Genomic DNA, 20294 nt, shown 5'->3' with positions numbered 1-20294 from the left:
GGTATCTCCACACTGGCTCTTGCAGAATCTTAAGTACTGATCATATTTGAATTGGAGCATGTGGAATAGAATGGAAATTAGTTAAGTTACTGTTAATTGTTTTAAACATTATCTGAATGGATAAAGAAGATGTGGTGGGTATATATGTATATATTAAACTATTACTCAGCCATAAAAAAGAATGAAATTCTGCCATTTGGAGCAGCATGGATGGACCTAGATAATATTATGCTAAGTGAAGTAAGTCAGAAAGAGAAAGACAAAACCACATGAAATCACTTATATGTGGAATCTAAAATATGATAGAAATGAACCTATTTACAAAACAGAAACAGACTCACAGTTATAGAAAACAAACTAGTGGTTACCAGTGGGGAAGGGCAAGATAGAGGTATGAGATTAAAAGATACAAACTACTATGTATAAAATAGATAAACAACAAGGATATATTGTATAGCACAGTGAAATATAGCCATTATCTTGTAATAACTTTAATGGAGTATAATATGTAAAAATACTGAATTACTATGCTCTACATCTGAAACCAATACAATATTGCAAATCAGCTTTACTTCAAAAAACTGTTTATTATCTTTATTCACTCTTAAGTTCTTGGTAGTCAGAAGTCTATCATTTCACATACTATTGACAATGTGATAAAGGGGAAATTCCTCCAAAAGAATGTCACAAAGCCCTCAGCACATTGGAGGGGAAACCATGGGTATGTTTTTGATACATGGGAGAGGATGCTTCTACCTGGAAGTTTGGTTCTGTTTGGGGATCGGAGGCTGCATGATGAGTGCTGTCGATTATCAAAGTTCTGCTCCACACTTGCCATCGAAGTCATCTGCCTTTGCTTTTAGTTGCTTTAATTCTTTGTTCTCCCCAGCTATATGACTATTTGTCCATCAGAGAAGCTAGGGATTTGCTGATGATGGAAAGAGTGATTGCGTTCCAAGACACTATGAGCCCTGAAAACCAGAGACACGATGAGCAAGATCGCATTTATTTAAAAGGTAAACAGTAAATCCAGGTAGAGAAACAAAACACAATTTATTATCCTATTGATCACTAAGAGACTAATGCCTTTCCCTTTCCTAAAGACATTTATCCAATACACTTTGTATGCACCACAGCAGCAATCTGTAACCCACTTACAGAAGTGTCACCAATACAGTGTTCGATACCGACAGTGTGTGACTTGAAAATGGTATCATTTCTAAGGGGAGGAAGCTTTTGCAGTTCACAGACTGGCATCAAAACACAGCAGGGTCCCTTCCATCTCCAGCCTGAGGCCGTTCTCTTCCTCTGAAGGAGAAAAGAGGCTATTCTCAGCATTGAAGAAGAAAATTCAGAGTGTTCCTCCCTTTCTATACCTCCAGGTCAACACTCTAATCTGACCTAAGAAGAATCCACCATTTTTTGCACACTTATTTTGTGCCAGGGTCCTTACATAAACTTTTGTTATATCTTCATAATGACTTTCTAATGCATGAACATACCTATTTATAGATGAGATTCTATGTAAATAACTCACCAAATAGATTATTACTGTATGTTGCAAAGAGAAAACAACATTTAAATGGGTGCCTCCACCCCCAAAAAAGCTCTGGCTATTTAGTTATGAAATTCCATGACTAAAGGAAGTTCACAAACTGAAGACTGAAGATTAAAATACAAGACGATGGTTACTTAGACACCACCACGAATCTCAGAGCCACCTCTGCGGGCACCCGTGGGGGGTTATTTGTAAGGACCTTGTATCCTAGCCCTGCATGTGAAGTGGGTGGACTCTTCTCACCATACTTGTCAAAAATATTTTATTAAACACCAGGTCTAAATACAGAATACTGTGCTAGGTACTGTAGGGGTTTTAAGGCTTTATCTCTAATATGTGAGAACACAAGCTTTTCTCTCTCATTTTGGATCAAGCTATTGCCTCTTTTCAATTTGCATGATAGCTTTTGAGAGCACTCTTGGAGATCATAAAAGTATCTGGGCACTCTGCCACCATCTACTTTAGTCTGTAGCATGGTGGGAAGGAGGGTGAGAACAAGGAAAGTGAATAGAGGAGAATCTAAATAGATGATGTTCCAGTCTAAATAGACTAGGGAGGATGAGAATGTAAGGAGAAATCAAGGGAAGTGGAGGTTAATAATAATAATAATAATCAAATCTAATCTTTGTCAGAGCTTGCTATGTTCTGAGCACAGTCCTAAGAGCTTTATGCACGTTACCTAGTTAAATCCTCATGATAATCCTTTCATTTAGGAACTATTATTGTCCTCAAGTTGCCAGTGAGAAAGCTGAAGGTTAAAGGTTAGCATCTAGGTCAAACTAGCTAGTAGGTGGCAACATCTGGATTCTAATTCAGGATGTATGACTCCAGTGCTTGCCTCCTTAATCATCATGTGTAAGGAAACAAAAGGAGAAAAAGAGAAGCTGCAAGAACATAATGGAAAGAGCAAGTATGAACCTGTGCTCCTAATGCTATTGGCATGACACAGAGTCAGGAGCCAGTACTCAGGACCAGCCTGGCTCCCCTCAAGAGGGGGGCCATGCAGGCAGCTGTTCTCCCTGCTGTTCATTGCGCCACGCTGTCTGCCTCTCCCTTTTGCCTCCTCTCTCGAGTTGGCGATACCTATTGGTGGGGAAGCGATGGGTTACGCAGTAAGTGGCTTTGGAGCAAAAACATTTTTAGCAAACTTTTTACTGAACTATAATACACATACAAAAAAGCAAACACATCACAGGTGTTCAGTTCAATGAATTTTCACAAAGTGAGCACATACCTATGTAGCTCCACCCATGTAACATGTGTACAACCTTTGTAACCAAGCAACAAAATATTACCAGCCCCCGCCCCATTCCCCTCATCTCCAGTTACTAACTCCCTTAAAGGGTGAAGATCTGACTTTGCAACTATAAATTAGTTTTGCCCATAAAAATGGATAGTACACATATATTTCTGTGAATGGCTTCTTTTTAAAAAGTGTTTCGTTTGAAAGACATTCATATGATAGCAACTAGCAATAGTTTATTTATTCTATTGATGTATAGGATCAAGTATATAAATATACTATCATTGATTTATCCAGTACACAGACGATGACTATTTGCATTGTTTACAGTGTCTGATGCAGACTGTGGAAAAGTCTTAGAGCCATCTAAGGACAGTTTGATAGGAAACAAAGCAAGAATCCTTAATTGTTCTACCCTTAGTAGAAGGACAAATTTAAAAAAAACTAATTACACAGAAGAAACAACAGAAATCTTTCTTATGAAAGATGATAGAAAAAAATATAATACTTGAGAATTTGTAAACACAAGTTGGTTTTTATGTATTTTATTTTATTTTATTTTTTAATTAATTTATTTATTATTTATGTTTGGCTGCATTGGGTCTTCATTGCTGCGCACGGGCTTTCTCTAGTTGCGGTCAGTGGGGGCTACTCTTCATTGTGGTGCATGGGCCTCTCATTTCAGTAGCTTCTCTTGTTGTGGAGCATGAGCTCCAGGTGTGTGGGCTTCAGTAGTTGTAGCACACAGGCTCAGCAGTTGTGGCTCACGGGCTCTAGAGCGCAGGCTCAACAGTTGTGGCGCATGGGCTTATTTGCTCCACTACATGTGGGATCTTCCCAGACCAGAGCTTGAACCCGTGTCCCCAGCATTGGCAGATGGGTTCCTAACCACTGCGCCAGTCTTGGTTTTATGTATTTTAATTATTTAAATTCATGTTACCTGCACAACTAGCTCCCTAGAATCCCAGGCCTTTAAAATGTAAGCTATAAATCCTCAAATAAATAAATAAATAAATTCACACTGTGTACCTCAATCCAGAATCAAAGTATGCCCACAGATAAAATTCTAAGGCACATGAGCTAAAATCAGGAAAGATAAAAACACTCAAGGGAATGAAGCCTTAGAACGGATCATCTGCAGACAGCTAAAACTCCCCTCTGCTATTAGCATTTAAAAATGTGAAATAGAGGTCACACATAGGAGCACTGAACAATAATATTTTTAAAAGACCACTTAGATTTGTAAAATATCCATAGAAAAGTCTATAAATTAAACTTCAAAACAGAAATCTAAAATTCAATGAGTAGGTTGAAAAGAAGCCTGGACGGGGGTGAAAACATAATTTGTAACAGAATATTTAAGTCAATAAACTACATAGATTTTAACAGAGTAAAACAAGGAAATGGAAAATATAAAAGAGAGATTGAGAGATATGAAGATAAAAGGAGAAGTTCTAACATCCAGTTGGCATTCCAAGAACTCCAGTGCAGGTGGGCATCATCCAATCTGCTGAGGGCCTGAAGAGAGCAAAAAGGCAGACGAAGGGTGAATTTGCTCTCTGCTTGAGGCAGGACATCCTCCTTCTCCTGTCTGTGGCCATTGGTGCTACAGGATGTCCAGGATTTACACCATTGTCCCTGGTTCTTGGGCCTTTGGACTCCAACTGGTACTTACATCATTGGCTCCCCTGGTTCCTAGGCCTTTGGGTTTGGACTGGAACTACACCACTGGCTCTCCTGGGCCTCCAGCTTACAGACAGCAGATCATGGGACTTCTCAGCCTCTATAATCATGTGAGCCAATGTCTAAAAATAAATCTCTTTTTATTATATCTATATATATTCTATCATATCTGTTTCTCTGGAGAGCTCTAATACAAATAGTATATAGTGGTGAAAAATATGAACTATAAACAAACGCATAGTATGAATACATATCAAAAACATAGCATTATAGAAGAATGAATAAGTACGTATAATGATTTAATTTATACAAAAATCAAAATAGGTCAAATTAAATAGTATTTTGTTTTGGATACATACATATATAAATGGAGATTCCATAAAGAAAAACAAGAAGATATTTATAAAAATGTCCTCTTTTAAGGGAGAGAAAGAGCAAAGAATGAACAATGAGGTAAGAAAGACCGAAAAAAAAAATTCGGGGTGGGGATGGACTTCAAAACAACTGGAAACATTCTGTTTCATAAACTAGGTGGTCGGCACCTGGATATTGGTTTTATTTTTCTTTAAATTGTACATATGAAGAGTGTATGCTTTTTATACTTTATAATTTAAGAAAATGATTTTGTACTATTAGAGAAACAAAAAAGAAATGGAAATAAGAATTATGAGAATGAACTCTATATAAATATGAGCAACATTGTGAATGTAAAAATTACCAAATATTAAATTAATCTTTGGCAAAGAAGAATTTCAACAGACTTTTTATTCATAAATCTTTAAGCCACAAGTGAAGAAAATGAAGAAATAAGAAGTGGAAAGAGTTAGTCTGACCTTCTAAAAATGAAAGCACACAAACTAATAAATTGCTGAGGTATTTTAACTTTCTTTTTTGTTATTTTTAGGTGAATAACTTGATTGTATTTTTAAAAGATGTTGCATGTTTATTATTAAAAATTCAAACAATACTATAAACCATAACTATAAACTGTTAACTAAAAATTATAAAGAATTACACAAAATCTCACCACCCAGAAATAATAATAGTTAACATTGAATAATCACATGCACCAAAGAAATAATAGTCAGAAAAAAATATTTTTAAAAAATGAGATAAAATTATGTATGCTACCTGTAAATTTAAAAATCATTAAAATTAATTTTACATGAGTTTAATAGGGAAAAAAAGAAGCTAAAGTAAATATTACAGTAATGCTAAAATTTAGATGAAATATTTTCAATCACAAGGGAAACTGCTTTCCAAAAGGCCCTATATGCTTTCAAATATATATATATATATATATATATATATTATGAAAATCATCAAGCTGTTGGGATCATTCTGTCTTACTTGCACATTACATTTTATCTCCTACTATGGCATATGTGAAACTAACAATCTTAGATTTTCTCCTCAATTCTCCACTCCCTGATTTTAGACAGTTGGAGTATTATATTTATACTAAGAATTTTACAGTTTTCCTAATTTTAATAATTACACATTCTATTATTGATATGCAGTATTATTATATGCAGTTATTATATGCAGTATTATAAGTAATTATTTAATAATTATTTTAACCACTTATACTTTAGTCTCTAATAATTATAAACAGTTACAGTTCTTTTACCAGTTTTAACATGTATGAATTCTTTTTTTTTTTTTTTATCTTTTGTGTGGCTTGAATATATGGGGGGGGGAGGTTTCTCTTTTTTTTTTTTTTTCAAGAAGAGTTCATTTTTTCTCTTTTTCTGAGTCCTTGTATTTTGCAAAATATCTGCCTATTGTCTTTATAGTCACATTACATCTAGGCTAATATCTTTCGGTCATATTTTATTTTTCCTGAAATTTTCTAAACATTACTCTATCACATTCTAGTATTGACTGTTGTGTAGAAAGCCAAAATCAGCTTATTTCCCCCCCTTAGGTAATGAATTTTTATGGATGCCTGCAAAGTTATTTCTCAATTTTTGCCATTCATTTTAACTAACCGAGATGTGGTTCTGTGTGATTTTTCAGTTACTGAGATGCAGAGGAGTTTTCACTATGTAGATTCAATGTATCTCTTCACCTCTGGGGAAATCATCCTTCATTTTAACTTTGTATACATTTTTACTGCTCAGTTTATTGGGTTATTCATATTGCACATTTTTTTTAAAATTTTATTTATTTTTTATTTATGGCTGTGTTGGGTCTTCATTTCTGTGCAAGGGCTTTCTCTAGTTGCGGCAAGTGGGGGCCACTCTTCATTGTGGTGCGCGCGCTCCTCACTATCGCGGCCTCTCTTGTTGCGAAGCACAGGCTCCAGAGGCGCAGGCTCAGTAATTGTGGCTCACCGGCCTAGTTGCTCCGTGGCATGTGGGATCTTCCCAGACCAGGGCTCGAACCCGTGTCCCCTGCATTGGCAGGCAGATTCTTAACCACTGCGCCACCAGGGAAGCCCGGGTTATTCATTTTGAAGGTAGCAATGATACATTAAGTTGAATTCTCTTTTCCTATCATGTCTTTTATCTCTACTGTAATTGCTTTAATCCCTTTGCCTTTTTCCCTTTGTATTCATTGTAATTATCGTGAGTTAATGTTAGTAAATTGAAAATTTTTTTCATGAATCAATTTATCTTGCCTGCTTACCCCTTCCTTCCTTCCTTCTTTCCTTCCTTCCTTCCTTCCTTCCCTCCCTGGCCTCCCTCCCTCTCTCCCTCCCTCCCTCCTTCCCTCTCTCTCTTCCTCTGTCTTTTCTGTCTTTGCCTTTCTCCTTAGTTTTATATAATGGTTCTCAATTTGTTTTCTTGTCTCTTCAATCTCCTTCTCAACTCATTCTATTATTTTACTCATTTTGTCTTTGAATTCCCATTGTATTTCTAAGATGAAACATATTATGTTCCTTTTACTTTTCTTCATAACCAATATTCTAATACTGCAAGGTTTTCGTGCCATTTATTGTGTTCTTTTCATGCTTAACATGAGAAAGCAAATTGACTATAAAAGTAAAAGACTCTCTGTAGGTCTCTATAGGGATCTTAAGAGTCTAGAAAATACAAATTGTATTTTGTCAATAAAATTTTCCTTATTTCCAGACATTTTTGACAACCTCTATTTACTATGACAAAGTGTGATAGAATCTCCATGATTTCTTTCTTATTAATCTCTACCTAGCTAATTATCTCTTCCACTGAGTTATGAGCTAAAGACTAGGCCCATACCTGATGTAATAGGAGATGGCAGTGTGTGTGCCTGTCTGAGTGTTTGTGGGAGTGTGTGTGTGTGTGTGTGTGTGTGTGTGTATTATGACAGAGAGAGAGAATGATAGAAAGATCATATGACTCCTCTCTCTCTCTCTCTCTCGCTTTCTCTCTCATCAAATGGCCTATACTAAGACTGACTGTGTAGTTTGAGGGTAACCAATCCTAAGAGAATAATTAGGGATGGTAACCATTAAACTATTAAAAACAGATTCTGTGTCAACTGAAGATTTTTCTTGAAATTTTCTTTTGTAAGATCTTGCTCTAAAAACAATATTGGTTAACCACTATTTGATACTAAATTTCACGTTTAACTTATCCGTTCTTCTTCAGGGAGAAAAAAAAAAGATTTTTAAAACTAAGAGATTCTTGAAATCTTAAGAAGAAATGGATGAAGTATTCTAAACATGAGTGTGAAATTACTAATGTAAAGTAACCTTTCCTGGAGAGTGAGACTAATTCTTTTTCACAGTGCTCAATAGGTTTTATTTTGAAGTTTCTTAGGATGGTCCATAAGCCCCATGTCAAATCCCCTAATATTCTTTTAGCATATTAAGAGATGATGCTTAAAATTCTGAAGTTTCTATAAATGAAGTTAGAATTCTCCCTGCAGTGTATATAACTGATCATTTTCTGAAAATAGGTTTTGGTAAGGTTGGGGCACATCTAGAGAACTTGGCACTTGAATTGGAGGAATTGTCTGAGGGTACAAGACCACCAGGGGCTCATGTGACAACTAACAGTTATTTCACAAATTGGTCTGAGCTTGGTCTTGCTTCCTTCAAAATGCTTTTCCCAATGGCAACTCTGCCTGTGTAGGACATACCCAATCAATGGATTTCAGCTGTCATCACGATCGACATGTATCACTGAACTATTGAGTAGACTGATGATCAGTATTGACTGTGAATGTTTCTGAAATTACAATATTGGATATACTATGGACTTCATTTCATGAATGTGGAATATAGTCACTGAATCATGAGTCTTTAATTACCATAATGATTATAACATTTTATCCAAACCTAACATTTTTCTCCTAAAAGAGGGAGAAATTTAAATGGCTACATAAGAGATGTACATAAGAGCCTAAGATTTCTTGAATTCAACATTTTTTTTTTAAAAGAAATCAAAACATGCTCTAAAAAGTCACATATATATGGTGATTATTCTTGTGTTCTGTATATATGCCTTAGGTCTCCTAAGTAAACTCTGTGAGTGTTAAGGGCAGTGTTAATTAATTTAATCAACTGTTATTGATGAAGTGGGCATTATAACATATCAGGCACTTTCTAGATGCAGAGATAAAATAGTGTCATGCCTTCTGTTGCATGGGCAGAGACAAACATGATGAAATCATCACAATAATAAATATGAGCTTTAGAGGAATGTGAGTCCATTGCCAGTGAGGTACCTGGTGAGTGCAGAATGAGGGAACTAGCTAAAGGATGTAGGAAGGATGAAGTTTGCTGAGGAATGATCGTTAGTTGATGCGATATTATTAGAATAAGATTTCACTTAAGAAAGGTAATTAACTATGCAAAGAGAAGGGTGGGGCTGGGGTGAATGAAGAACAATCCAGTTAGAAGAAAAAGTGCTTCTACAGCTAAAATGGCACAGCACATTTGAGAATTTGAGAGTAGCCTAATGTGGCTGAGTGTAGAAAGCAAGAGCATGTGAGACATGAGGCTGGAAAAAGAGGCAGGGATAAGCAAATGCAGAGGCTTAGAGTAGGATGACTTATGCCCTAGAAAGTCTAAGACAGTCTCAATTTATGCCTGCTGTCTAATGTAATAATAACATACCCTTTCACTTTTAAACACACTCCAGTGTGCTGAGGAAATTATATTATTACCCTACTTAAAGGCCATATTAAAGGTTTCAGTCTTTATTCTAACTTCTAACAATGGAAAATATTTAAAGTGTCCAAGCAAGTAAGAGACATGATCACTTTTTTTTTTTAAAGTCTTTTTTTTTTTTTAAAGGGGAAATGATTTTTTTAAATTAATTAATTAATTAATTTATGGCTGTGTTGGGTCTTCGTTTCTGTGCGAGGGCTTTCCCTAGCTGTGGCAAGCGGGGGCCACTCTTCATCACCGTGCGCGGGCCTCTCACTATCACGGCCTCTCTTGTTGCGGAGCACAGGCTCCAGACGCGCAAGCTCAGTAATTGTGGCTCACGGGCTTAAATGCTCCGCGGCATGTGTGATCTTCCCAGACCAGGGCCCGAATCCGTGTCCCCTGCATTGGCAGGCAGATTCTCAACCACTGCGCCACCACGGAAGCCCGAGACATGATCACTTTTAAGGCTTGAAAAGATCATAGTATAAGGTGTACAAGAGGTTGATGGGGGCAATGATGGATAAAGGAAGACTAGGTAAGAGGCTGATGCAAGAATTGCAGAAGGGATGGCAGTAATATGCAAGAATTGCGGAAGGGATGGCTCTTCAAGGTGATACTCGAAGACACAGAATAAATGAATTTGAGGCAATGGGTGTGTACTTGTCTAATCATATCTGCCTCAGCCTGGACAAGAAATTAGTCAGACTTTGGAGTGTGTTGAGACTACCTGTTACTCAAAACAAGAGAAACTGGTGGGAAACCTGTGCTAGGGATGAGAGAAGAGGATGCAGAATTGTAGTTAGATCAAAGAACAGAAATTCTGGCAGGATAATTAACATTGCCATTTGGGGATTGATGGAGGCTAGGTGAGGTTCACCATGTTCCATCCAAAAAAATGATTCTGAGGCTCAAGGTCACAAAGAGATTTGTCTTTGTAGTGGATTGCCAGTTACTGGTATAAATACCAGTTTATAGTATTGTGAGGAGGTTCTAGAATTCACATGTGGAGCTCATAACTGCACATCCCCATAAAGGGGACAAGTGTTTTACATGTGTATTTAAGTGATTTCTTCAATCTGTCCTCTGGCAAGGTGTAGTAGAGTACAGTTTTAAAAATCAGAAACTTCTCAAGTCAGATTATGAACAATTCACAACAAAGTGCTGCTGAACAGACTTAGATTCCACCTCAAATCCAAGAGGTCATTAAAATACATGTGATTCCTGAACCTCCTTTAAGAAGAGAAAAATAACAGAAACAGCATGGAGGAGGCTTAAACGGAGGAGCCAATTTGAGAAGTGATTATGTCTGGATCTAGGATGATGGAAGTGGATAGATTTGCCACATGTTTTGAGTTAGAAATGAAAGCCTGTTGACAGAATCAGTGTAAGGTTTAAGGGAAAGGATAAATCAACTCTTCTTTTTCAGAAAGTAGATAAATGATGATGCCTTGTTGATACAGGGAAGAATGAGAGAAGAAAACATTTGGGATGATGGGAATCAAGAGCTACATTTTTGGCCTGTCAATTGGAGATAACATTTAAGTTAGTAGTTGGTTTAAGAGTCTATAGTGACTGTCAGATGCTGTAGATACTTATTGAATACGGTAATTTGGTGGCCATTAGCATATAGATGTTATATAATGTTATACAAGGTCATGGGATTGGAGGAGATCATTAGGAATAAACATATTCATTTGGAGTTCAATTGGAAGGAACTGAGACCAGATGGCATTACATGATAATGAGTGGGCCAGAGCAGGCAAGGGGAAGAAGGGGAGAAGCACCAAGATGAAGGAAGGAAAGAGTAGCATTAACAAGAGTGTGTATGGAGAATCAGGAAATATTGGAGCAGCTGCCCTGGGAGGTTTGGCTTTGGGGAGAAAGATAGATCAAGATGACTTTTTTTTCTGTCTAACCTTCTCCATAGTGTTCCCAAGAGATTTTCAGAGAACATATTCATGATTTTTCAGAGATTTTTGTATGAACTCATATTTATTTTCCTTTAGAATGTTTGACAAAGCAGAGACTGGTCTCGAGGTAACTAAGTTATATTTCAGTTGCTCATATATTATTTCATTTAATTCATTCAAAACCCGATGCAGGTAATTCTATTATTTTTCTCATTTTACATTTCAACATAAGATTAAATAGTTTGTTGGATTTCAGAATGCTTCCCATGAGATTCCCAGGAGCAGAGGTCTTCGAAGCTACTATCTTTTTAGGTGGCTACTCCAGGTTTCTGTAATATGATCCTAGACTCTTTTCTCAGTGAGATTTCGGGTTAAATGGCCTGTCTATCCAGCATCTATTTTCAGGGCCTCCATAAAGATTTCCTACCTTGAGAATTGGTTCTCATTTCAGATATCTTTCCCTTCTAAGCACCTTCCTAGTCCAAATGTATGCTCAACATGTTAGCTAGTGACTTTTTCTGCCATCAACTTAGGTAATTTATAAAGATAAGCTTAATATGTATTCTGTTTATTATAAACAAAATTTTACTTGATAATTATCACTATAATCCAGGTTCATAAGTAATATTATATAGCACACGCACCAGAAACGGAAACACTGAAATGTGTTTAAATAGATATATTTCACCTTCAAGGAACTGAGGCTTTCTCCACAAACTTCTGACACCCAAAGGTCACATAAGTTGTCCAAGGTCACAGCTAAAAATTTATAACATTAGGATTAAAATTCAATCAGTTTTGACTCCAGAATCCTTGCTTTCCAAATTCCTAGCATAGTAAGTACTCAGTTCATGTTAGTTCCTTTCTAGTATGCACTAACTGAATATTTGTGAATAAAAGAAATCAATATTCAGAGTCTGGCTTGTAGTTATATATTTGTAATATACAGATCTTTTAGAGAAAACATTAAAGTTTATGAATATTATTATTTCATCACTTATACCATGGAAATAAACATACTCTATTTTCCAGAGTATGCTATCAATAAATAAAAAACAGGGACTTCCCTGGTGGTGCAGTGGTTAAGACCCTGTGCTCCCAATGCAGGGTGCCTGGGTTTGATCCCTCGTCAGGGAACTATACCCCACATGCATGCCACAACTAAGAGCTCACATGCCACAGCTGAGGAGCCCACATGCCGCAACTAAGACCCAATGCAACCAAATAAATAAATAAATATTTTAAAAAAAATAAAAAACAGCTACATGGTACTAGAGAAGTTTTTGGAGCACTAAATCACATGACACTATTTTAAACACATGTTACTTTTATGCAAAGCTTGTTGCCAGGAGAAGGAAAATAATCACTAAGACTTTGACAATCATCTAGTCCACACTTCCCCCATACACACTTTTTATCAAATAATGATGCTGAAAGTGACTTGCCCACAGTCACATAGTTAATGAAAAAATTAGAACCCAAACTCAAATGTTCTGACTATAATTTTTGTACTCTTTCTATTACATAACACTTTTCAATTGTTGCTGTTATCCATGTTTACCTTCTCTTTAGGATCTGAGATATTTGAAAAAGAAGTTAAGTATATGGGCTACTTATCATTCATATTTCTCCACCTGCTCATCCCATGAGGTATAAGCCATTTTCAATGCTTTAGAAAACCTTTTTTTTTCAAGAATGTTTGCAAATTAGATGTCAGAGTTTCTACCTTAGAGGCTAACTTTTTATACAGATATGCTAAAACAACAGGAAAAATGGACAAAATAATTCCCACTGGCAATACAGAATGTTCTTTATATTGTTGTTTAATTAATGACAACTTAAATCTGGCATTGTGCAAAGCAGTGGAGTTCCAGTGTACATTCAGGGGGTGGTGAGGGATCACATAAAAATTTTCCCTAACTTCTTGCCCATGTGTTTTCTGCATCCCACACGATAATTCTCATTGGAATGTTTACTTTTGCCTTTTCATATTGAACAGTAAATATTCTGTATTTCCATATATTGTTATGATGACTGTGACCGATTTCTGAACAATTTTTATTACCAGTTACTCTCAGCCTCATGAACTGAGGAAATCATTTTATCATAGGCTAAGACATTTCTTCGATATGAAGCTAAAAAGGAATTACTTTGACACAGTAGAATGCAATAAAGCAATTTGTGATCAATTTGAAAGAGATGAGTGAAAAAGAAGACAAAGTCTTTGGCCCTGGGAGTGTCTGCCTCTTGCTTTGATATCTTTTCTAACACTGCAGAAGCAAGCTGGGTCACTTTTCCTCCTCCCAGGCTGTTCACACACCATCTGTCAATGTTGTAAAAATACAAAGAACACTGTATAATTATTTTCCTTATGAAAAACATGAATGCAAAGTTTCTTAGAGCTAAAACTTTCTTAGAGCAGCACAATCAGCTGCAAAGTCTGCTTCTAAAAAATCTATGTAATACTCCATTGCTATCTTAGTACTTATTTATCATAATAGCACCTTATCAAGAAAAAAGATAACATATATCCATGAAGTAAAATACTATGCAGGTGTTCAAAAACTGCAAGATGTTCAATATATTTTGTAAAGTGAGAAAAATGAGTCATAAAAGAAAATGTTATGCCATTTAGTAAATATTTAGAATATGATACCATTTCAGTAAACACACATATATACACATGCAAACAATAAATCGTTTTGGGAATAGGAATGAATTTACTTCACAGCAGTGGGGCAAAGAAACATCCTATGTCTTTATTTTCCTGTCTCTCCTAGCTGGTAGAAAGTTCAATCTCAGTAATATTTTCAGTGTTCCTCCTCTTTCCTAAGTATATACAAGAGTTCTGAGAGCTTAAATGTCATGAAACTTTGGGGAAAATTTCTGTCCTTGCTTCTATTATGGCCACCAATGAGATAAGACTTTCCCAAGCCTGGGTAGTATTTTGGAGAGTGGGTGGCTTTGTTGCTCATAGAATCCATCCTTCCAAGTCCGCTCAATGACCAGGAAATTTGTTAGACTTCCATGGCCCGGGTCCTTACAGTTCCTTTCTGTTCCCTCCCTGAACCTCTCTGCCGTGGTTTCTGTCATTTTTGAAGGCACTGTTTGGGACTGTGGACAGGACTCATTTCAAAATATCACAAGAGTACTTCTTGGTTACAAAGAGAGAGCTGGGAGGTATGCCTTAACCAAATAATCCAAGTTAGCATCACCAAGAATGACAGAAACAGACATCCTATGCCTCCTGGTGGGATGCAATGCAAAGTCCAAGACAGCACAAATCTAATATTCCTGCCAAAATGTTTAAATCGGATGCAGTATTGAGGGAATTATTGGACTAATCTAGATTTGAAGGCATTCTACACACCAATTAACCTACATTCATCAAAAATATTAATGTCATGAAAAACAAAAAAAAAGACAAGGGGACCATTATTATATTAAAGGAAACAAAGATACATGACAAATGAATGCCAAGCATGTTCCTTAATTGGATTCTACTTCAGGGCGGGGGGCAGGGGGTGTCAGCTGAGATACATTTTGGAACAGTTGTATATCAGATGATATTGGTCTGTCACTGTTCATATGGGAGTATGACAATGGTTTTGTGTTTATGTAAGAGAATGTCCTTATTCTAAGACTATATATGTTGAAGTATAAAGGGGTCAAGGGTCATAATGTCTGCATGTCTGCAACTTACATTCAAATATTTCAGCAAAGTAAATGTATGTAAAAGAGATAAAGCAAATGTGGGAAAATGTTAATAATTAGTGAATTCAGGTGAATATTTTATGGGTATTCATTTTACTTTTCTGTAGGTCTGAAATTTTTTAAAATAAAATGTTTGAAAGACAATTTTAAAATGTTTTTAAAAACAATTTTAAAATGTTTGAAGGTAAAAGTAAGATTAAAAACAAAGATAAATTTTAAGTTTTGAAAATGAAAAGACAGGAAGGCTCAGTTGTTTTGGGGGTGGTGGCAATGATGGGTAAGAAGGGTCAGATGGTGAAAATTATCTCTCATACTTTTATAATTACCTTACTGCTGAATATTATATATAGCTCATTTCTCTGAAATTAATCTGGTATATTAAAAATAAAGGGGAAAAAACTCTTGAAGCATATAAAGCAAACCACAGATAAATAATGGATGAAAGAGAGAGCGGGAGAAAGTTTGTGTATGGGCTGGGGTTAATATGTTTCTTCCACCAGCTAAATCACAGGTTGGCCAACTACAGCCCTTAGACCAAATCTGACCCCTGATCTAAATCATACATATATCTGAAGTTTTAAAAAATCAAACATATTTTAGTGTTTCAGTCAGAAAAATAAAAAACAGAAAAGGGCTAACTTGCTCAAAGCTTAGATTTTCCAGACTTTGCTTCATCAAATGAAGGCTACATAGCTTGGCTTTCTAGAAGAAAGGAAGTCATAAATAAAATGAGCACATAAAGAAAGAAAAACTGGAGTATTCATTTAAAATAGTACATTAGGACAGATGGGCAAAGTGTTTGATAAGACTTATTTTCACTGCCCAGTGCTTATAAAAAATATGAGCTTACTTTTCCAGGAATCATGAAACCCATTTGCTGAATCATTTGCTAATTCCACTGGCGCCTCGAGAGAAATGTGTCAAGTATTTTGAAGTTTTCTAAATTCGGGTTCAGAAAGGTTAAGTAGCTTGCCAAGCAGCACAGCTCAACACAGCTCAGCAAATTACTGGAAAGAAAAAAAAAGAAGCTCTACTTGAATGTTGGTTGAACCTACCCAGAAGAAAGTCAAGAATTTCCTTTGGGACCTTTACGTGAACTAGAACTTTTTGTGCTTTAGAAGAAAAGGGAAAAACACTGGCTACCTCCTAAAAAGTGTGTTACTAACTCATTTTACAGAATTAGCCCTGTCTATTTTAAGAAGGTAACTCAACCCTGCTAGTAACCTTGGGTTTAAAAAGATTTTAGGTCTCAAATTTTAAAAAATATAAAGTTTTTCTGTTCTTATAAAGCACTGTATCATTTTTTTTTGGATAAAAAGCAGCCAACAGATTCTCTCCTGTCACTATCAGCAATTTATGCCTTAAAGAAACAAAGATCAAAGCGAGTAGACTTGAGTCTAGTTCCCTACTTCTCTTGGGTGAGCTGAAATGGAAGCATTAGCAGTGCCCACTGCCTCACTGCCTTCCTCCACACACAGCTCTCACCTCCAGCAGGCATGGGAAAGAGGAAAAGCCAAGCACTTTGCTTTTCTGTGTTTAAATCTAGCCTCACCTGATCTTATAGGAAGCTCTGCAATATGAATTGTACCCCGCAGCTTGTCCTGCCCAGACACGAGGTAGCTGGCCTGTTGTACCCCTGCATCAGTTGGTCTAGCTGTGGGCTGCCTCTGGCAGGATGACATTTCCTTCTAGGAGTGCCAAGCAGGGTGGCTTCTACGGGGTGAGGTGACTCCCATCAGCCAATGGCAATCCTCTGAGAAGACACAAGAGTAAGCTGTCAGCAGCAGCTGAAGCACAGAAGCACTGTGCTGGTGAAGGCCTCCAATAGCATCTATGCCAATAGCCAATAATCATATAAAAGCATGTTTATGCTCATGAATTACAAAAATGAAAATTAAAGCCCAATGAGATACCACATGTTCCATATGTGTTTGAAAAGAATATATGTTCTGCAGCTGTTAGGTATGGACTTCTATAAAAATCAATTAGGTCTAGCTGGTAGCCATTCATTTCTATCTTTTCTGCTTTGCTCTCTACTTGTTCTATCAATTACTGAGGAAAGATTGTTAACGTCTCTAATTATGACTGGGTACTTTTTCTACTTGGCTTTTTATTTCTGTCATTTTGGCTTTTGAAGTTCTGTTATTAGACACATTTAGGACTACAATGGGGTTCTTAGCAAGTTGAACCTTTTATCATTATTTTGAAGTTTACTTTGTGTTATATTAATTGATTATTCATATTTCCATGCTCTCTATTGAAAGAGAAAGAATGGGGGTGGGGAGGAGGAAGGAAGGAAAGAAAGAAAGTGCAAAAAGAAGAGCAGTCCCTTGGCTTTTTCTCCATGAGTGCTGGTTACCTAGGGAGGAATGTCTGCACTCATACTAACCCTGTGCAATTCATTGCTCTCAATGTTTTACTTACAGAAACTCACAGAGGCATTAAATAATAACCAATAAGTCCACTTTCCAGGAACCATGGTGCATGTGCTCACTTAGAATTTGAGTCTATTCTTAGTTCTTTTTGTACATACAGTATCCCTGACTTCATTTATGCCTTGTGGCTTAGACTGGGTCATAATACATCTTCATCTGAATACACAGTCTCAAAATTCAGTATTCAAAATAAGATAGTCGTAGGATTAGCATTTCTTTCTTTTAGAAAACTGGGTTTTGGAGGAAGGAGGTGAGGGTGGACGGTCACGTCTCAGCTATGTCCTGTACAATATAACAAATGTATGTTTTGATGAGTTATTTCCATTTTGTTTTCTACAGTTTTTTAAAAACTTGATAATATCCAAATTTGTTATACTGGCCAGGCACACACCCAACTTTCCTAATGATGACAGGGTATGTGTCCTTTTCTTTAAGTACTTTGTGGCTGATATAAAACTATATAATAGAGGGAGTTTTAAAAGCAAACTTATGTGGTATAATAATTCTAGGGTGTGCTGTTTTTTAAAAATAATGTTTCTTTGACAGCATTTGCATGCTATTTTTGCTCTAACAACTTAGCTTACGATAGACTCGAATTTGCACAAAATCAAACCCTGACCCAGAACCTGGGTCTATCCAGGTTCCTCCAAAACTACACCAGGCACATTTCTCATTAGGCATCTGTTTATTCCAAAACATACACATACACAGGGGATAGAATTAGATAACACTTTTTTGGCTTACTAAATGGGTTAGACTCAGTAAATATGGTACTTGCTTTTCAACTCATTCTGCCATCTGTCAGCAAACTTATTGCTTTTAGCAGGGGTTTTTCTTGTGATAATTTACAAGTTGTTTTTCTTCCTTTGTTCTTTTTGGGAAGATACACGTCCTTAAAATTTAAGGGGGAAATAACACGTAAAATAAATTCATCCACAAAACAGAAACAGCAGAGACCAAAAGGCTGCTGGAGAGTTAAAAGGAACATGAAATTTAACCACAGAAGAATATTTTTTTCTTCTGAGGAGGGAAGGAGAGCGAGTCTCAACATTCTGCAGGTGACTCCTCCAACCCAGCTCCAGCTGGGAAGCATCTGTACAAAAGAAACAGCCCACAGTAGAAAAAATTCATTTCTCAGGAAAAGATGCAAAGCAGGGAACCCCAGGCTTAGGGGAGTTTCCAATAAAGCCATCTAGTTCTGGGTTCTGCTCTGTGTCATGATCATAACAGCTAACTTTTGCATAGTGCTTGCTCTATAGTTTATACTACTAGGGTTTATTGAGTTTTGTGTCTGCCACTGCCTCACTGAATGCCATTGGGGAGTTACTCAACCTCTCTAAGCCTCAGTTTTCCTGAGAAACAAGTAAAATAGCATAATGTGTTTAGTATGGTGCCTGACATTTATTATGCATTCAATAGTGTGTGTTCAATATTATGGTAGCTAAGGTTTACAGATATTCTTTTAAAAAGAGTGAGCTTCTTGAGAGAAGGACTATGTCTTCTTCACTTTTAGATGCCTAGTGCCTTCCCCAGTGCCCAAAATGTAATAGGAAGTTAATAAATGTTTGTCAAATGGATGGATGGATGGGCGGACAAACACGTAAATAAATAAATATCATTATTTTTATTTGATTCTCAAAGCAACCCTACTAATTATTATTTCTCACATTTTATAGATGAGAAACCAAATCCCTGAAAAGTTCTGTGACTTGGCCAAGCTCACATGATTAGCAAGTAAATTGAGACTCAAACCCAATTCCAGTCATTATTCTTGATACTAAGAGAGTTCCTGAAATGGTAACAAGGGTTAATATTTAATCCATTTGTCTGGTTTGTACACACAATTTTAAATATTTGCTTAACATCTGTTAATACCTTTATAATTCACAAAATAATTTGGCTTTCATTACATGACTTGAGAAATGTGGGGTTTTGTTTCAGATGGCAGGGGGGAAAAATGGGAGCATTTTTGGAACCAAGTTTTTTTCTTTTTAATGACTCCAAATTTAAAATGTAGTCAGAGAAACTAAAACCCCCTCCTAGTTCTAGCTTTTAAGAAATCCACTAGTATAACCATTGCTATTTATTGACTGCAAGAATTGTACACATTTTATTTCTATTTCTTACAACAACTTGAAAGATTAAGCATTATTACTCACAATTCATGGGTGAGTAAATAGAAATTCAAAGAGTTCAAGTCAAAGTCCGCCTAAATAATGCTAAAGTTGAACTGATCTGAATTTTAAGGAGGCTCTCCTCTATGCCAGTGCTTTCAAACTGTAACGTGCATACATCTGTTAAAATTGCAGATTCTGATTATGTGGGTCTGGGGTGGAACCAAAGGGTCTTCATTTCTAACAAGCATCTAGGTGATGTCAAGGTTGTTACTCAAGATGGGCCACACTTTGAGTAACAAAGCTCTTTACTACACTATCTTCCCAAATTCAGAGGCCCAGGCAGTCATCTTTACTATGGCCAGCGTTCTGCTTATAAGAATAACATTTTGCATTCTTCTAGCTTGTGTGGATAACTTACCAAAATAGTCCCTCATGTATTACCTAATTCTGAACATTTCTCCTTTCTTTTCAATCCTACCACGGCATAGCAGAAAATTTGGAGTAGCTGCAGTTGAAGACTTCTTCACCAGCTTCTTTAAATCAGAAGATTG

The sequence above is a fragment of the Balaenoptera acutorostrata genome, chromosome 17 (genome assembly GCF_949987535.1).
Source record: "Balaenoptera acutorostrata chromosome 17, mBalAcu1.1, whole genome shotgun sequence".
In the NCBI taxonomy this organism is placed as follows: Eukaryota; Metazoa; Chordata; class Mammalia; order Artiodactyla; family Balaenopteridae; genus Balaenoptera; species Balaenoptera acutorostrata.
This window is presented reverse-complemented; position numbering follows the sequence as displayed.